This window comes from Ischnura elegans, chromosome 6 (assembly GCF_921293095.1).
Source record: "Ischnura elegans chromosome 6, ioIscEleg1.1, whole genome shotgun sequence".
In the NCBI taxonomy this organism is placed as follows: domain Eukaryota; kingdom Metazoa; phylum Arthropoda; class Insecta; order Odonata; family Coenagrionidae; genus Ischnura; species Ischnura elegans.
The window spans coordinates 12,017,433-12,030,501 of record NC_060251.1 but is presented as its reverse complement, the minus strand read 5'-3'; the positions used below and the strand labels follow the sequence as shown (position 1 = coordinate 12,030,501).

The following is a 13,069-nucleotide window of genomic DNA, read 5'->3' as shown; positions in this document are numbered from 1 at the left end:
AAATCTTTTAAATGGAAAATGTGGTCTTATATAATAATGATAGGTTGATACGTTGGTGGAATATTTCTCAAATATTGTTGACAGAGAATTGACCGAAACAATTTTTCCAAGCCTAGCAAATATAGAGAAACATTTTTGAAAAATAATCTACCATCCCCTCAATCACATTTGAAAAAACGGAAACCAGCAGATGCTAGAGAGATTTAGGTGTATATACATTTAATTATGGTTTGGACATTAATTAAAAACCTACCATTAGATCATACTTTACAGGAAATGTACATCTAGAAAAGGAATTTTTTCAACTAGATTACTTGATAGTGTCATTATGATAGTGTCATTATGGGGGAATGGTGTAAAATTTGACTATTTAAGAGCAGTATATATTAGATATTTACTAGAACTTGACATACAAATTATCGTAGGGTTTTATTATGGACATATGAGTCCAGCAATACATCAACATCATATTCTCATTAGGGGAAATAAAAAATGACTACTTTAAAAAATATTCTTATTCATAAACTAATGTAGGCATCAGCACAACATATTTTATGAGAAAAAATGTAGGTACTCAAGCTAATAATTTTTTTCGGGATCAAGAGCAAACACATATCAATCCGAGGTAGACTCGTCAGTAAATTCAATGCCTAGCACATAGAACTCAATAAGGGCACAAAGTCGACATGAGAAAATCTGAGAACAAGATATCACTTGGATATAATATACATTTATACATTTAAAAATAAAGAAAAGTTCGGAATAACTCACTAGGCAAAACATAGTGTGAGAAAATTCTCAAATCAAGGTTATAATAGTGAGAAGACAACCCATGAAAGTATTGGGTTATCTGCAAATGAAATGGTACCAACATTCCTGGAGGAGTTGGGGATGCCCAAAAAACAGCCTAAAATACTCGAAACTAAAATTGTTGCTGCTTCATCTCTATTCTTTTCTTCGGTGACTTAATTGACGAGTAGGAGGCAGCAACCATTCCAATCTTTCTCCTAAGACTGCTCGAAAATGGGATTTAGGATTGATAAGGAGTATCAGTAAATGCCAACATTACAGCCATCAATGGGTCCAGCCCACCAGATCCACTTACCTCGTCGGGAAGTGGCAAAAAAAAATTCCGAAATATCTAAAATTGTGTTTTGGGGGAATGCAAACTTCACGGCGGATGTGTTGTAAGTTACCAAACGTTGTAGGAGTCGCAATTTTAATGGAAAATCGGTAATCGTTAATTACCTACTCGAAATTTGTTCGAAGTATGGATATTTAAAGATAGCCAAAAAATTGAGAAAAAATCTAGTATCATGCATTTCAAGGAATTTGGCCTACGATTATTGCAAGTTGGTCAAAAAAATTCCAAAGTTAGGCCCATAAGAAAAGCATTGGAAATTTTAAATAGTTAAAAAAAAATGCTCAAAATCAAAATATTGCTAAGAAAACCACAACAAAAAAATCAACGAAAAAATCTTGTACCTTATACGTTAAGGACCTTTTCCTACAACTATAGCAAGTTGGTTTTAAAAAAATACAAAGATAGGCCCATAAGAAAAGCATTGGAAATTTATAATAATTATATAAAATACTTCAAATCTAAGAATGGCAAAAAATTTTGCAACTATAAATCAGCCAAAAAATCTAGTTTCTGTCAGAGACAATTCATGTTCCTGTGACATTTATAATTAGGATATAAAAGGAAAAAGTTTTAGTCCCATAGGGCTCCAATGTTAATTCGGATCGATATATCTCGAAAATCAATCGACTTTTTCGAGTTTTCAGATTTTTCCCCCCGATCAATATTTTTTCCCCACCCACGGTAAAAATTTCGTCTTCCCAGCACGTCCGAAAGTGGTCGGGAATTTGTATACGTGAATCAGTGGTCAGTGGTCAATGAGGTATCTGTCACACATCGGGTTGTATATAATATAGATGTATATATTATAGATTGTATGTATTATAGATCATTCCTAATACATAATGGGAGTTCTGGTGAGAAGCATATTCTCTCTAGAGATACCAAAGTGTTTCTATGAAAGAATCAATCTGGATCCAGTGTTAAATATGGTGTGGAGGTGGGAAATAATGGTGTGATCCATAGGGACTATAGAGGGGGAAAAAGATATTACTTTACCATCATAGCGACCTGAATTACATATTTTTATATCTCCAGATGATAGAATAAGTCAAATAATTTTTGAAGAAATAACTACGGACGTTCAATTTGTGGAGATCAATGAAACAGTCTCTCAGACTAATTGAGGTATGGCTGGCTTAGGGAGTTCTCATCAACTATATGTTGATATTAAAGGTATGAACATTTTTACCGGGCTATATAATAATATATGTAATCGCTATTGAAGGTGTTATCTAATCCTTACATGATGTCTACTATACTGTGGTGAAAGGGATGCAGGAGACGAAGACTGCGTCAGAGGAAGAAAAGGAATATTCTATTTGGAGAAACCGAGGTGTTTGATGAGGGGTGCTCTTGTAGCTCAAATTCTTCAATTCTTCAATGTTTTGGCTACATTGAGCTCATTATTAAATTTAGGATTAGCAGATTCAGTAGTTTCATGTTAAATAGCACCTAAGAAAAAAGAAAAAATACCTAAACTCTGATTAGATTACTCTGACTAAACTTGTCTGAAGCTGATTTTTGTGGCTAAGAACTTCAAGAGTTTTAAGAAAAGAGAAATTTAATATGCAACAATATATGATAGCCTTATAAAGACCATTTTTGTAGGACAAGGGGATGGTAGATGCCACTGGAAGACCTCTGTTAAAATATTAAAAAAAGGAACAGGGGAGGAAGTATGTGAATGAGAATACCAATGCAAGTGTGAATAGGTTAGGTCATAAGGGAAATGCAGTGACATCTGCATCAAACTGATTGTAAAAATTTAAACCAGTGATGGTGATACTTATGAGAGCATTTTTATCACAGACCAGGGACTGTGTGCCTTTTTCAGTATTCCCTTAACTATTTCAGAAAATATTTGCTATTAAAATCCCTATTGTCAAGCCTGTGATGTCTCCTTGCTAGACAAAAGTCTACTAAAGGACCACAATGCTGGAAGACTACTCAGGTTTGCAAATAACATATTTCAATGTTTGTGCCAAGCCACTATATGATACAATTGACAGAGTTAATCAAAGAGTGGCTCGTAAAGTAAACAGTTATGCAATATCCTAGCAAAGTTCCACAAATTTTGTCCCGATCGTAGAAATTGTAGGCAAGAGCGATCAGAAGTTCACAGCATAGTGTGAGGATATTGCTAGGGATCTTACTTTTGTAAAACACATACATATTCTGCATTTAAGCATGGTTTATTTAGGCAAAACAGTTTGATAAACTCTTCATTAAAATTAAAATACAAAAGGCAAATACATAGTACTCATGATAAAACAGTAGTACTATACAAAAGCAATTCACATCATTCAAATAAATAAAAGCCTTTTTGAAATAAATAAACTAAAGTACTATTCCACCGAATCTTTCATTGCCTTAGGCTATTGCTATGTGAATAGTTCAAATGAACAGCTGACTAGAAGAGGAAGAAAAAAATCAACTCAAACGGCCAATAGTGCACCACCTACCTCAAGGAACCATTATTTCCTTTTCAGTGGCTTTCATTTCCCTAGCAATGTGCCAACTTCATCACAGAAATTTTCTCCAGTTTATCTCAAGCAGATTACAAATAACACATTCGAATGCCCTCACTTTCGTTGCTATCGAGGTCATCATTATCCCTCTCAATGTCAACTATTCCAAGCGGATTGTTGTCACTACAGCCACCCGCAACTCCCCCTCCCGACGGCCTATGTGCTGGCCACCTCCAACAGCACCACCTTCCTCACTATCACTCGAAGTGGTGGTGGTGTCATCCAATCCATGACCACCTTGCGTATCCCAATGCTGCCACAACCATCAACTCCAGCACCACTGCCTGGAGGAAGTCCACTGCCACCACCAACTCCAAGAGGAACTGTGGTGGATACCGTACTTGATGTCATTGCTGCCCGAGCATACTCATCCGTGTCAATGGACTTGCAGAAGTGGATTGCATACTTTAGTTTTTCACGGAGAACAGTCTGCAAAAAATCAACACTAAAGAATGAACTCAATACAGATTGATAATCATGTACATGCTGTCATTTAGATAATAAGAAAATAGGGCACATATGTATGCCACTGTAGTCAATTAACCACAAAAGAGTAAAGGCTAGAGCACAATATTAAGTATCCAATTAGAGTCCATTAAAAAATTGATAACAAAGTTGCAAAAAAATTAAATCCTAAACAAAAAATAAATTTTAACAAAGGAATCAGCTTTGAAAAATTTATGGGCACATTGAAAGCTTACCTTACAAGAATACCTTGGCATCTTAAGAAGAAAGAAACATGTGTAACTTTCAGGCAAGAAGTGATCTGGTGGGTTGTATTTATCAAAAACCTGTGTAGAATAAAACATTAACCATATGATCATCATACAAATTAATGTCTACTCAGCAATGGTGAATATATTGGGACACACTTTACTTCTCAGATACTAACAAAGATAGGTGTACAAACCTGCAATACGAAGTCTCTTCCTCTGAAGTCAGCAATAGTCCTTGGAAGGCGAGTCCTTCCCCAAACAAATAAAGGAATTGTGATCGCTCTTGATTAGTGAACTCCTCCATCACATCCCAGAACAACTGGACAAGAAGTGCATTACCGTCAACACCTATAAAAGTATCAAAACTTTAGCTACAATCCCATTAAGCATCTCCTACAGTGAAATTTTATCTAATGACTCAGGCCCGAAGTTTTCATCATTTACTGAAATTTTTATAACTATCCTTATATCCATGAAATACGAGCGCAAAAATGAAGCACAACAAAACATAACCATTTAATAGAAGAGTTATGGTGATCAGATTTTATACTTCCTCAAAGAAGCATTGAATTCTCACAGCACTTAGGAAACTACTTTGAAAATCAATACTACATGATTTCGTTTTAACTTTTTACACTGTTTTAAATTATGAGAGAGGCAATTCACAAGGCACATCAACTCCTGAGACAGGAAGCCAAAATGAGCCACCTAACTTCCTCCATATTGGCATTCATTGCAACAAACTTCTCCCAGAATTTGGAAAATTAATGTTTGTAAAAGCCTGATTATTTTCCAAATGTTTCTGATCAACTTTTACCACTTTTATTCAAGAAAGTAATAACCCAGCTAAAATTAAAAATAATCTTATATTTAGAAGTTTCTTTTACCTTTATAGGTGGCAACAGATTTTAGAAGACTCAAAGGTATGTCTGGAGAGCCGCAGACCATAGTCTCCAATTCATAGCCACTAAATAAGGATAACAGAGGCACTGGTACAACTCGTGCCATGCCTTCCCTAACAGCTGCAACTTGCTCATCAAATTCATGGAGTCTGAATAATGTTGAGTCAGGAAAGATCGAAAGAAAGACAACAAAGGAAATTAGATATCATATGAGACTGGTAAGAAAAATGAGGGAGATTATGACTATGGGTGGCTACTTCTTATCTATATTTCTGATAAATTAGAGCTCATATATTCCGTCATCATAAAAATGGAAAATATTTATGCCATACAACAGGGAACAAACTTTACAGAATAACAACTGACCTACAATGCAAAGCAAGCTTGACATATTCATGTCGATTACTAGGGGTGATTCTGCGATGGCGGGTAGGCAAAGGAATCTCGTGGCCAGAGGATGATGGACTTGAGAATGGCATTGCCAGACTTCTAAATGCTGCTTCATCGCCATCCATATCACGAATACACGTCAAACCTAAATAAAACGTAAAAATATTTCATAATTTACAATATCTACATCTACCTTGACTTGCAAGTACATTTTCATTGTACCATTTCACTAATTTCAACCATCTTCAGAACCAAATTAACCATGAATGATGCTTAACCTTACCTGGAACATAATCACGATCAACTTCTGATAAGTCTGCAGGCGTCAAGGAGGGTCCTGCTAATTGCTTCCACACAGGTTCTGCTAAGTTTAGACTTAATGGGCTTCCAGTCCTTATAGCCACACCCATTAAGACTCCTAAAAGGATAATAACAAATAGCCATACGAGCAATGATAAAAGTCAAGAAAATAATGTATAGTATCAGAAAATTTTTTTATATCTTAACTAAAAATTATCATAAAATTGTTCAAAAAACATTTTACCCAAATTAGTGGGAAAGTAATGAACAATAAAAATGAGATCAGTTTTTCTCAATGGGAAAAGAAGACACCAGAGATACCAAACTTAGAAACCATACACTTAATAGCATACCTACAAACCTGAACATTCTCATATGGAAGGGGCTTGTGCATTGAGAAGGAAACAAGCATCTCTTCCAACGGATGATGCATTGCCATTAGTCCCAGCTGCATTCACAGAGGTTGGGGGTGGAGCATAGTCATGGTCACCACGTGCATTGGGAGTAGGTACCAGAAGTGCAACGGCTCCTTCTTGTAATTCCTCACACATTTCTGCTATACTCTCACTGTACTCTCCTCCACAGTCATCAACACTTTCACCTGAGGGAACGACATGCAAAATGTCACTTAAAATGTGGATCTTCACATGAATTGTCAAAATAATGATATATGTTTTAACAGAATGGTGATGTAAATTCAATGCAGCCAAGAAAATAATCATCATTTTCAAATCGTATAATACATTCTGTTCCCAAAACTTGGAAACAAAAAACACTTAAGTTTTGTCCATTTTATGCAACTATTTCTATTCCATTGATGATACAGTGGCCCCTACACTTTCATAAACCAATGACGTTAGTATGTTTCCCCACGATAACTCTATGGAATTTCGTACAAGACCTAAATACATACAGTGGAATCATCATCTATCACTCTTCCAATGATTGCTTACCCATAAATTCTAGTAGGGGAGACTGGGGCACAGTGGGACAGTTTTAGTATTTCATTTTTATTTCCCACAGAATTAATGGAAAATGGAAAATGTTGGTACCATTGCTTGGAGAATATATTCTAAATCGTATAATAAAATCCGCAAGCAATACAATTTGCCAATTTTTGAATAGTTGAAATACTTAAGTTTCTTTTTTGATGAAAAGTGTCCCACTCTGCCCCAGCCTGGGGCACAGTGGGATAGTTCACGGGGCAGAGTGGGACAAGCTTGCATTAGTTAATAAAATACAAATTTGAAATTAATTGAGGGTACAAATGAATTTATTTACATTAATATGTGAAATATATATATGCAAGTGAACATATTAATCAAGAAAATTATTATTCAAGACACATGAGCGGATAAAAAATATTTGGTCATATTAGTAAAAATTTTAAATCACTGCTTGCAATGTTTTTCATCAAAATTTAATTATTTTAATGGTTTAAGTACTGTCAACTGTTCTTTATGGTGAATTTAGTGACTTTATTCTAAAATTGTAGTTATTTCTTCTATTTCCAATCCCCTTTTGTAGTCCTCTCATTTGAAAATCTTTAATTTTCTATAAATTATTATCGCTCATTTTTTAATAATTAGCAGGCTGTTTTTTCTCCCTTACCGTTGAAGATATTAATTTTCCAGTGTCTTTTTAACTAGTCTATCCATAGGGATCTCCTGTCTTTTCTTCTGTCTAGTGTTTTTAAGATATCAACCTGGTAGACGTTGGACGTATTTCCTCAGGGGTGACAACTTTGCCCTCTAAAACGAAGTTTCAGCCTGGGAAGTCCTGGGCTTTCAAGAGTCTCCTCGGGTTCTAAATGAAATTCTGACTGATCTTTGACAACACTGATGTTTGACATTTGCTTTTGCAAGGTGTTTGTCATTAAAAATACTTGGGTTTGACAGGGCATACACCGGTTGAACTAAACGTAGAAATAATATTATTAGATGTAAATTCTTTTTTATATGCTGTATCCACTAACTCTGCCATGTTGCAATTAGAAATTCTCTCTACTGAGTTTTTTTATAGGCCATACGCAGTCATTTTTATATTTTATCAAAGCGCCGGAGAGACAGTTATCTAATGGCTGCAGTTTGTGACTCCAGAGAGGTGGCAAAGTAAACATTACCACTCCATTGATTTTTACTAACTCAATAGCATCAACAGAAATATGTGATTCATGGTTGTGTAAAATTAGCAATGGATTATTATCTTGAGAACACTTTGCATGATCGATGAAATGCTTTAAAACCAGTAAAATTAAATTGATAGTCATCCATCCAGATGGGTTTGCGGTACCTACTGATCTCATAAGTTAAACAGTATTTTTGGGAGGAATTTCACTCCAGATAACACAAAAAATGGAGGAATTGTATTAACCTGAGCATTTATAATATAGCACAATGTCATAGAGGAGCCTCTTTCAAAGGAGGTAACTTCACCTACTTGTTTTTCACCTTTGGGGGCTATCAGTTTTCCGTGGAGTAGAACGGTAGTGGAACCACTTTAATCATGATTGTATACATTTCTCGCAGAAAATACTTGTTTCACATAAAGACCTGACAGATCGGAAAAAAATGCACTCACAACCTTCATGTAGAGGACCAGTGAAGTTTCCGATGGCTAATCGAAGGATTCCGCTTCATAAAACCATGAAACAAATCATCATCAGCGATTTCTTTCTGATCGCAATTGTTCTGAGCAAACTCATGAATCTCAAAAATTCAATTTATAAATAATTTCAATTAAATTGATCATAATACGTAAAAAACATTCTTTCCTCAAAATTCTCTTTAAAAATAAATTTTAATTGCCTTGTATTCTTCCTTTCACGCAAATCACTGAATGTTCCCTGAGCAGGCCTATAGAAAGGAGAAATGTCGCAGCAAGTAATATTTATGAGACTCTCTCCTCACTACATAAAGCTCGGTTATGGCCAAGACTGAACTGTTCCGTATTAAGAGCATTATCTATATAACAGTGGTGGGATTCAAGATTTTTAGAAAAATTGTCGCATACGATCGGGGTTCACACAAATTAATCACTTTGGCTCTAATTTTCTTATGTGCATTGCTGTTGCCATTCTATACATTTGTCCTCACTTTTTTGTATTGAAATGTACTGCTTCAAATCCTAAAGCACCAATATGGAACCAAAACACTATAAAGTCACCATGACATGAAATTAGAGTGCTTTTAGGTTACGGAGATTGATAGTTCGAAGCACTTGGGCTGTTAGTCGGCGTCCAACTATGACCCAATTCAAGTTGTCCCACTGTGCCCCAATTTGAGGTGTCCCACTGTGCCCCGCATGTCCTAAAGTCTTATATTTGTCAGCAAAAATTTTAAACATGTTACTTTCGAAAATTATGTTTTAAAAAATATTATACTGTCTCTAAATTATGTATTCGACAAGTCATTTTTTATGAAGCTTGTTACAATTAGGAAAATTTCATAAATATTCACAACATGAAAGTTACGAAAATTAGAGCAAAAAACACATTTTATTACATTTATGCAAAGCGACATAACATAATGAAATAAGATTTTTGTGCATTATTTCCCGTGACATGACTTCCTTATTTTTAGTACATTTGCTCTTTGACCGAGTAAATTGTTTAAATAAATCAATTGTCCCACCGTGCCCTGTGTTCCACTGTGCCCCAGTCTCCCCTACTAGGGATTTTAAAATTCTAGCACTGTTCCACAGCATATTATATGGAAAGCCTGATGACTTGTCATTAATATTTCATTAAACTGAACCAACTGGCTAACTGTATAAAAAAATATTACTTGTGATGTGACTAAAAATCAAAGAAGGTTGAGAATCAATTCTCATTTTTGGGAATATACATACCGACAAATTTTACTTTCCACACACGATGAGGGAGTAGAAGAACATCTCCGCGGAACAAGAGCTCCATCTTTGATACCATTTGACCAAAAACTGAGCGGACACCATGAGGGTCAGCCAATCCTCCACTTGATCTTGACCTTTGAACTTGGATTCTATTCAGTTCAATCACAAGACCATGCTGCCTATCTCTCACCATTGTTGCTTGCACCACCTGGAATGAAATATCAAAGTTTATTTACATTCACGTAATATTAATCACAAAAATTTATTTACACCAGACATAACGGTGAGGAATATTGTGTAACATATTTGATTATATCACAGCACTTGTGGAAATATATCTGCTTCCTTACGAGGTTATACAGCTATGAGGTTATGAACAAGCAAACTTTTGGTTGGAAGCACAAAAATTTATCGCAATACAATCAAAAAATCAAAATCATCAGAGATACTCAAGATAAAGATGCTTTTAGGCACCTCAGGCAGGCAATTGTTTTCTCACCATTCAAACATTTTAGACCACAAATTCTTAAATCGGATCATTTAAAATAAATAAGCACCGGCCTAATGAGCCGTAGCCAAGCACTCACCTGAGTCAACAGTTAATTGCTGGGGTAATGGAGGTCAGGGAATATGAGTTCAATTACATGCCATATTTCCCTGAATATAGTCCCCCCACTAATTTTGAGGATTAAGTTTTGGGGGAAAAAAAAGGTTTGAATATAGTCCCACCTTTACTTTAGAGGAGACTATATTCAGATAAATATGGTAATTGCCACAAAAAAGATCGCGGTCGGTTTGAAGAAAGCTCTCAATGACTCCGGGAAGCAATCTAAAATAACAGACTTTGCACATAAATGATAAAAAATTGTTTGATTTGCATTAATTATAAACATTACAAAAAATGAAAGGGAAAATTTGGATTACCCATGTTTTCTGATTATTAGTGCCCACTACCTCCATCATTGGCCTGGATAATCGGGATTTTGCCTACAGGCTATTTATAAATTTTTTAGTTTTTTTCTTAATTTTTAACTGGTGTTGTGTATTAACCTATGACCTCAATCCCACTGATAGCTGTGTGTTTGTATAGCTCGTTTGTATTGTATTTTATTATATGTTAGTATTTTATGCTGTATTGTCTTGACGAAACTCATGTATGTATTATCCCAATGAAGTTAATAAATATTATTATTATTATTATTAAGTGCAAACATACATATTCACCAAAAAAGCCCTGGCATTCTTCAGTATGCCAAAGTAAAAACACCTAGACTTTACCTTTCTAAAAGTTGTTTCCTTTGCAGTAGAAACAAAAATGCCACGCAGTTTATCCATGTTCCCACGAAGGGGTCCTTCCCATTCTGTATCTCCAGATTTGGGATCATCTTCTGAGGTCTTTGCTCCACTGCCCTCACCTCCACTTTTCCTCCCACGTCCACTTGCAGGATCCATTGAGGCCCCTAGATTCACATCACTTCCCAAAGGAAACATGGCAACACTCGGACAGAAGAGATCAGAGAAATTGTGCAACAGGAGAAGGCAATTGCGAAGGATAGGAATTGGGATGTCCCTCAAAAGATCGTATTCTAGGGGTACACGATCCGGTAGCCGGCCAGCATCAGAAACAGGTTTCCTTGTGCTCCACGCTAACGTGTGAGCTGATCCACACGCCACTCTCGTAATTTTTTACCCTAAAAAGAAGACCGTTCCATCATTAAATCTTGTTGTTTCATTTCATATGGCAGAATATCTTAAAAAAACAAAATGATCTGCCACAGTAAATTGAGACGATTGCAAATGTAAAGGATAAGGTAAAAGAAACTAGTTCATATATTATTTTAGTAACACAGTGCAAAATCTTTTTAAAAATTATCATGATACTGCATGAGGTAAAGTAAGTGAAAAATAAATTCCTTCATTTAAATGAGATGGGAATGTTGCACGTGAGAATAAGTCCTCTTTATCAATAAGTACTTATACATGAAAAATGTTTTTCACAATGACCTTACATTAACATAAAAATAAATTTCATATGTGATGAGAGACAAGGCAATTGTGAGTCACCCTCTTAAATGTAGACGAACTGGTCATTCTGGCTCTAATGGGTAGGTGGTTAACTAACCTGGTGCCTAGACTAGGAAGGGAAGATTTGGTTTTTGTTAATCGACACTGGTTTAACCCTTTCGAGACGGCGGAGTTTTCGTCTTAGCATGACTGCTGTACTGAGTCCCTAGATGCTTTCTTCCTTGTGGTACGGAGCATTTTTGGAGGGCATTCGTTAAAAAGGGTCTCGCTGAACCTTTTTCGACCCCTCCACGCTGGGACTCCACATTATCATGGACTACAAGAGTAGTTGTGCTCCCTCCTTTCCGGGTTTACGACCATACCTGCGGCATTGGTTCGCGGTCAACTTATGTATTGCTTATATGTATTTAGCAAATAGATAATTGTTGCTTACACGTAAATTGCAGACTTTGAATTGAATTCCTCATTTTTCTTCTGAGCATTGTCAAACTTTAAACGAAGCTCTAAGGCCAATATTAACGCATTTAATGCAGCAACAATTTCCATGTTGATGTTTACATATTACTCGAGATATAAGTTAATATTTATTGTAGAATTTCATTTAAAAATAGTAAACGGAGTTCAAAAGAAAAGAATTCAATTCTTAGTTTATTTTTCTTGAGAAATGAACAAATATTTACTTCGAAACCTGACTGGATAAACAATTGCATGACCTTACCCATAAGAGGGGTGATAAAAAACGAGGGGTCCGGGTATCTGCTCCCGGATTCCGAGGGTAAATCCTAAACCCCGCAGGGTTGGGTCCCGAGACAAAGACGACGTAAACCTGCAATTGTCCTAAAAGGGGGAGAGCTAGAAAACGAATATATCCAACTTTCATTATCCTGGCTAGGAAAATCTCACACGTAAATATACGGCTGTTGTCTCCTGGGTCAGGAAACGTCCGCACGTATATATACGTGTATAGTAGGGAAAAGGTTAAGGATAAGAGGTTCTTATTTCTTGTGATGTAAAATGTAAACATTAAAAAATGCAGTCAGAGCGGTCACTTTTGGGGAGGGAGGCCTCCGGTTAGCAGAGTAAAAGAGAGGGACCAGCAAGGGTGAGGTTGTCAAGGAAATGGTCCTGGATTTGTGACCCTTTGGGGGGTGTACCACACCCACCCTGGAAGTACCTGCTCCATGGCCCCACAAAATGCATTTTAACTTTTTC

General features: G+C 36.0%; 1 pseudogene; it reads right to left on the bottom strand.

The window, feature by feature from the left end:
* Positions 1-3,317: 3,317 nt before the first annotated feature.
* Positions 3,318-11,534, bottom strand: LOC124160454 (annotated as a pseudogene).
* Between the last annotated feature and the right edge of the window lie 1,535 nt (positions 11,535-13,069).